General features: G+C 46.8%; 1 non-coding gene across 1 annotated transcript; it reads right to left on the reverse strand.

Annotated features, from left to right (window-relative positions):
• Window positions 1–2,804: 2,804 nt before the first annotated feature.
• TRNAI-AAU (transfer RNA isoleucine (anticodon AAU)) lies at window positions 2,805–2,878 on the reverse strand. Its single transcript has one exon. It is a non-coding gene; the product is annotated as a tRNA-Ile (tRNA).
• Between the last annotated feature and the right edge of the window lie 3,432 nt (window positions 2,879–6,310).

The following is a 6,310-nucleotide window of genomic DNA, read 5'->3' on the forward strand; positions in this document are numbered from 1 at the left end:
CTGGTTGTTGGGCTTTTGCTTACAGCTCCCAGCTTCGCTCAGCCAGACCCTGGACTCAGCAGCACTGGGCTGCCAGTGCCCATTCAGCCACATTCTTGGCTGACAGCTCCTTCCTGGGTCTGTTTCTATGGCATTTTCTCATCCCCCTCCCACCTGCATCTCGCAACAACATTAAATGAAAACCTTTGTTTGGGGTTGTGACAGACTCGGGCTTTCTGATGGACCTGCGATTTTTTTTCTAGTGCATGGAAGGTAAACACTACACTCACCAGTTTTAAGCAAAGATTAAGCTTTATCTATGGTAACAGCATTAACGCTTACACTTAGTTGCGCACAAATTAATCTAAAGAAAAACCCCTTCCCGCCACGTCCTGCCTTTGATTTCAATAATGTTGTTTCTGCATTGTATCTGCATTACTCCGTTGATACGCCAGATGAATCCTTACCACTCGGATTTTCACTATAATTAAGACACCTGATGGAAAACTGAGTGAATAAAGCACCCTGATGGCAAGACACTTAGATGCTCTAGTAATAAACAATATAAGAAATTATAAAATTAACCTGTGATGTGCCTAGAAGATAAAATGCTTCAGAACATTACTGAAGGAATGAATATACATCTACCAAATTGAATACAGCATGAACCCACTTTCTGGCTAGCTTCAACTATTTGAACTTAAGTTCCCTCCTAGTAGTATTTCATGCTTCAAAGCAAAATGCAGTCATTTCAGTGAAGAGTATGAAAATGATTAGCTTATTTGGTCTGGGTAACTCTAAAATGCAATAGTTAAAATGTGAAACAGTAACGGAAGAGATTTAGCTAGACGGATTAGAAGGTTCCTCCTCAGCTAACAGTATTTAGCATAGTCATAGGCAATAAGGCAGGTTCATCCTTTCCATCGTTGTCCACTGTGGGCAGCAGAGCTGTGCTTCACACCACCCTTTTCGTGCACACAGCAACCAATACCCATTCCAGCCTCGATGTTATGCAATCCGATTACAAGTTAAATCGAACACCGAAGAGTAACCCCAGAATATGCCCCAGCATCTGCCACTGCAGACCATTCAGAAAGGAAATTCCTCTGCTGTCCTCACGAGAACATTATTCCACTATATGGGTTGGTTTGATTAATCTTTTATTCTCTAACTAGTTTTGAGGTTGAAGAACGGGCTCTGGAATGACTCCCCTAGGGACAATGGCTGACCCTCACAATCTCACAACCATCTGCTGAAATTAAATTTACAGAAAATATGCCCATACAAGCCTGACTGCCAAAAATCCCACACTGAATATAAGCAATTGAAACCAAACTGAAAAGGGGGCCAAGGAGCCATTGCATCACCTTGGTTTATAGCAAGGACTTTGCCATACAACAACATAGCTGCAATAAAATTCTGATTCCTAATGTGGGAAACATAAAACAAAGCAATATTATTCCCAGATTTTTTTTTTCTCTGAAACAAAACACCATGCTGTTTCTCCTTTCATTTCATTTAAAATGGATGTCATTATATGCAGTGGAGTCCTGACCACTCTAAGTGGACCCAACGGAATTGAGGAGGATCATTGAGTGGAGTAGCAAGACAGAAGGTCAAACCAGCACCACGTTACTCCCCCTTGACATCTGATGGAGTCATGACAGCAGTTTGGATGCTAGATAACATGAATATTCATCTGTATGATTTAAAAATTACATTGTGACTTTGGAATGACACTTCTCATGTGCCCTTGTTGCACCTTGGTGACACTGTGGGGAAGACGGAATGTAAAAACTCTTTGACATGAGTGTCACCTGCTTTTCTTCCTTCATTTTTTCTTTTTTATTATTACCATCTATTTTGAAGAAGCCTTAAGCAACAGGCCTGGAGAGTGAAGGAGAATATTAGCAAATTTGTGAAAGAAATCAATAGAATGCTGCTAACTCAAGATGTTTTCCCAAAGCAGGTGTGGCTTGTCTGTATGCAGCTCCAATGATGAAACCACCGGTTTCTGCAAGGAAAACATTTGCACCAGAAAGTTTGCCTCCTCTGGAAAAAATCCCATTTCAGTTCAGAGGTAAATAGGACAAAAATAATAACTGTCTTGAGCTTCTAAGTGAAGTTTCTTAGACACAGGCCAGTTGAGCCAGCAGGGATCCATCTCAGCTGCTCTTGTGGACATGCTACTCTATTAGAACATCTCAGTTTGGCCTGGATTTTTTTTCTTGAATAAATAGTACATAAATAAAAATTAAGGCTCAGATTGCAGTGTGTGTATCAAATCTGGATATCTCCTATATGGAGTTCAGAACATTCTCTGAAAAATCAGGCTGTCAAGGGAGATCTGCTTGTCCTCCTGCTCCAAAGGAAAAAAAAAAAAGAAAAAGAAATAAAACCCTCCCACTTCAGCATCACTAGTTCCAGCCTCTGACAATAGAGAGCTATCAAAGAGTTATACTCATGTAATGAGCTAAAGACCTGATATGAAATATTAGTTACAGGTGATTATGAAGTGAAAGTGAGGACCATCTGAAATCCCGCAAGCTTTCTTCAGGCCCAATGCTAACTGGCAGAAGCACTAGATTCTCTGAAGCAAGAGGTACTGACTATGTGGTGGTGTCCCACGGAAAGGAAGATGTACAGTTTCACTGAGTGCACTTTCTACCTACATATTTCTTTTTCTTATCTCATTTCCCACTACTGCACTTTCTCCTCCCAGCTCGCACTGCCCTTGCTCCTGTTGTCCATCCCTGGTTCGCTTTCACTTTCGCCCCCCTCCCGCCACCTCCAGCAGCTCCCCAGCTCGAGGCGGGCAAAAGCACTGGCCCGTACGGGGATCGAACCCGCGACCTTGGCGTTATTAGCACCACGCTCTAACCAACTGAGCTAACCGGCCCGCTGGCGGCGGTTTTTCCAGGAAGCGGCACATCAGGCGTCGGGGGGGCACGCCGCTCCGCCCCCGCCGCCCCCTCTTCTCCGCGGGGCGGGTACCGCTTGCTCGGGGTTCCCTCCCCGCGGCGCCGGCTACGCTTCCTTACAGGCCCCCAGGGCCCTGCGCGACAGGGGGCATTTCTGCTGCCCGGGACGAGCAGAGCCTCCAGCCTGGGACAGGGACACAAGCACAAAACTTTCTCCCAGGGAGGCAACAGAGGTGGCTGCAGGGCGAGGGCGTGCAGGCTCCATCCTTGGAGGTTTTCCAGGCACCTGAGGCCAAGCCCTGAGCAGCCTCCAGGCCTGCCCTCACAGCCGATGCTGCTCTGAGCACGGGGGGTTTGGGCAAGACCCCTCCCAGAGTCCCCTCCTGCCTGAGTTTTCCCACGGTCTGAGCAAAACTCCGCACGGCCTGCAGCAGGAGCGAGTGGAAGAGCAGGCCCGTAGTCTGTCCTCTGACGAACCAGGGACCAGGCAGGGTTGACCAGCATCTTCTGAAACTGACCCAGCAGCAGAGTTGAATGAAACTGAGCCTGGAAGCACTTGCCTTCCCTGGAAGGATACAGCAACACAGGAAAGAGTTATTCACAATCCCTTTTTATCCCTATTTTGTTCTCCATCCTTTGGTGCTCCATTTGCACTTTTGCCACCTCTCACAGTTGCTTTGCTTTCCCCCAGCTCATCTCTACGTCCCTGGATGGGCCCTGAAGCCCAGCTTAAGCCACTTGCCAGGACACCACTCTTGCCACCTCCCTTCTCTTCAGCACAGTCCCCCCACCAGCTCTTCCCTCACCTCCAGCACCATCTCCCCCATCCTGCCAGCCAGGCTTTTCCCCAGGCACACACCATGCCTGAGGAACACCTTCCCCACACCCCTCCCTTGCTTCCCAGTCACAATTTCCAGCCCAATTTCTCTACATCCTCCCCCAGAGTGGGGCAGGGAATGGGGGTTGTGGTCAATTCATCACACATTGTTTCTGCTGCTCCTTCCTCCTCAGGGGCAGGACTCCTCACTCGTCCCCTGCTCCAGCATGGGGTCCCTCCCATGGGAGAGTCCTCCACGAACCGGTCCAGCGTAGGTCCCTTCCACGGCATGCAGTCCTTCAGGCACAGACTGCTCCAGCGTGGGTCCCCCGTGGGGTCACAAGTCCTGCCAGAAAACCTGTTCCAGCGTGGGCTCCTCTCTCCATGGGTCCGCAGGTCCTGCCAGAAAACCTGTTCCAGCGTGGGCTCCTCTCTCCATGGGTCCGCAGGTCCTGCCAGGAGCCTGCTCCAGCACGGGCTTCCCACGGGGTCACAGTCTCCTTCGGGCACATCCACCTGCTCTGGCATGGGGTCCTTCCCAGGCTGCAGGTGGAGATCTGCTCCTCCATGGACCTCCCCGGGCTGCAGGGGGACAGCCTGCCTCACCATGGTCTTCCTCATTGGCTGCAGGGGAATCTCTGCTCTGGTGCCTGGAGCACCTCCTCCCTCTCCTTCACTGGCCTTGGTGTCTGCAGAGTTGTTTCTCTCTCATTCTCACTCCTCTCTTTGGCTGCAGTTTGTTGCACTTCCCCCCCCCCTTTTCTTAAATATTATCAGAGGCACTACCACCATCACTGATTGGCTCGGCCTTGGCCAGCAGCTGCAGTCCCTACAGCTATACCTCAATGCGTTGTCTACAGAGGAAAGCTATGTTTTCCTCAGCCCCAGTGTTGTTCAGGGTTACAAAGATGTATTCCTACCTCTGTGCCCAAGCAAATAATTTCTTTTCCTTTTTACTGGCAATAAATTGCCAAATTATAACTATATCAATTTCCCACACACACTGTGCTCCAGCCCATGTTATATATCACATGCTGCCACGGGCCCTGCCATCATGAACCCTGCCTGTGTATGAAAGCAAGACCATCTTCCAGAAGAAGCAAGACCATCTTCCAGAAGAAGCAAGACCATCTTCCAGAAGAAGCAAGACCATCTTCCAGAAGAAGCAAGATACTTAAGCAGAAAGTGGAACAGAGCACATTCATGGGTTTCATTCTGCCTCCACCCCTTCCCAGCTGCCTTCACTACAGGATACATTAAGATCTTATTTCACATCAGCCAGTAAGGCATCTGACAAAGTGATCTTCAGTCACTGCTCACTCCCCAGCCCAAAATGCATCTGAACTGGCAATTTAACAACAAAGTATAGCTTTAGACATTCCACAGCCATGTCCTGTTTGTTCTAATCTCTCATCAATTCAGAATTGACAACTAGGGAAAAAATTTATTAGCCGCCCAAATAAAAGGGTACAGAGAACTAATGTTATCAGCCTGAACACTACCTAGGGATTTATTAATACGCTTGCCATTGAAATCTCACTCATAAAAATGCTAATGCAAGTTATTTGCATATGTCTGAGCATCAAAACAGAATAAAGACTCATAATGTTATATTTAATAAAATTATTATTACCCCAATCATAAAGTAAACCTTTGGTGGTCATAAAATTTGTGTTGAAGTGTAGCGTGTATATGCCTTCTATATTTATAGCATTTTTAATAATAGCTACTGTGAGTTTTGAATAAAACAGTCAAGAGGACCATTCTTGTCCAGACCCTACCAGTGTTTTGAACTAGAAATCTGCAGATTCAAGAATCACACCTATAAACAAGACATTATATCCAGCATAACCACCACAGTAAGTTCCTGGTACAGCAGTAGCAACAGTGTCATGCTTTGAACAGAATATCCAAAGCTTATTTCACAGCTTCTCTGTGCTGGCCAGCAACAGACGAGGACAAGTCCAGAGTCCCAGGAAGAAGAAAAAAACCTTTCCCTTCAACCATCTAACATGAACCACCACTATGAAAGCTGGTCTTGCAACATCTGCATGCCATTACCATGCTCATTTAAGGCCAAATTTACCACAAATCTGACACAGGAGAGTAAGCTGTCCAAAGGAAACCAGAAGTCCCACACATTTCTCAGAAGACCTGGACATCCTCTACAGCATATGGGCAGAAAATGCCCACATCCATTATATCCCCGTAGCAGGCTATGCCTCTGAGATAGGGTAGCTATGCACATACAGCTAATCCCCAACCCACCCCCCCAGCAGGCAGATCTTTGATACCTCGATAGTATTATTTTAGTGCCAAGGCCGGTAGAAGATACTACATGAAGACATTTTGCTTGTTTGTCTGTGTCACAGTTCCTGGATCTACTTTGTTCCCCTGGAAAATGTTTTGAGATGCTCTGCAACTCTCTGCCTCTAGCTAACACCAGGCATCAGTTTACCATTTAACATGCCACATTAAGCCTACAGTTAGCATTACAGGGATCACCAGTATGAATTATTATGAATACCATTTCATTATTAGTGCTGAAATTGTTGGCAGCTTTTCCATTTTTTAAATAGTGCCCATTTGTTTT

This window comes from Haliaeetus albicilla, chromosome 6 (genome assembly GCF_947461875.1).
Source record: "Haliaeetus albicilla chromosome 6, bHalAlb1.1, whole genome shotgun sequence".
In the NCBI taxonomy this organism is placed as follows: domain Eukaryota; kingdom Metazoa; phylum Chordata; class Aves; order Accipitriformes; family Accipitridae; genus Haliaeetus; species Haliaeetus albicilla.